This window comes from Elephantulus edwardii, unplaced genomic scaffold (assembly GCF_000299155.1).
Source record: "Elephantulus edwardii isolate Elephantulus edwardi_28Jun2011 unplaced genomic scaffold, EleEdw1.0 scaffold00062, whole genome shotgun sequence".
Classification (NCBI taxonomy): domain Eukaryota; kingdom Metazoa; phylum Chordata; class Mammalia; order Macroscelidea; family Macroscelididae; genus Elephantulus; species Elephantulus edwardii.
The window spans coordinates 6958324-6958779 of NW_006399812.1; the positions used below are offsets into that span (position 1 = coordinate 6958324).

The window sequence follows — 456 nt, forward strand, 5'->3', positions numbered from 1 at the left end:
TAAGGATTCTGAGGCTCCGTCTAACATACTTTGGACATGTTGTAAGGAGAAACATAATGCTTGGTGGGGTGGAGGGACAGCGCAGGAGGGGAAGGCCCTCTCTGAAGTGGATTGATTCAGTGACTGGGGTAATCGAGATGGGTGTGTTGGAGACAGTGTGACTGGTACAGGACAGAGCAGAGTTTAGGGCTGTTGTACATAGGGTTGCTATGAGTCGCAAGTGACTCAACGGCACATAACAACAACTTAAAAGAAGGTGGCACATTTGCAAAAAAAAAAATAAATTTAAAAACCCCAAACAAACTGATTAAACTCCCTATAAGATATGCCATAGATATAAGTCCCTTATCTGATATGTTATTACCGAATACTTTTTCCCAGTCAGTGGCCTCCCTTTTGACCCTGTTGTTGGAGAAGTTTTTGGATGTGCATAGGGATTTGAGTCTTAGAAGATCC

General features: G+C 43.0%; 1 protein-coding gene across 2 annotated transcripts in view; it reads right to left on the bottom strand.

Annotated features, from left to right (window-relative positions):
* The window catches only part of PHKB (phosphorylase kinase, beta), a 206318-nt gene that overhangs the window by 102618 nt on the left and 103244 nt on the right, over positions 1 to 456 (bottom strand). The gene's annotated exons all lie outside the window — the stretch shown is intronic.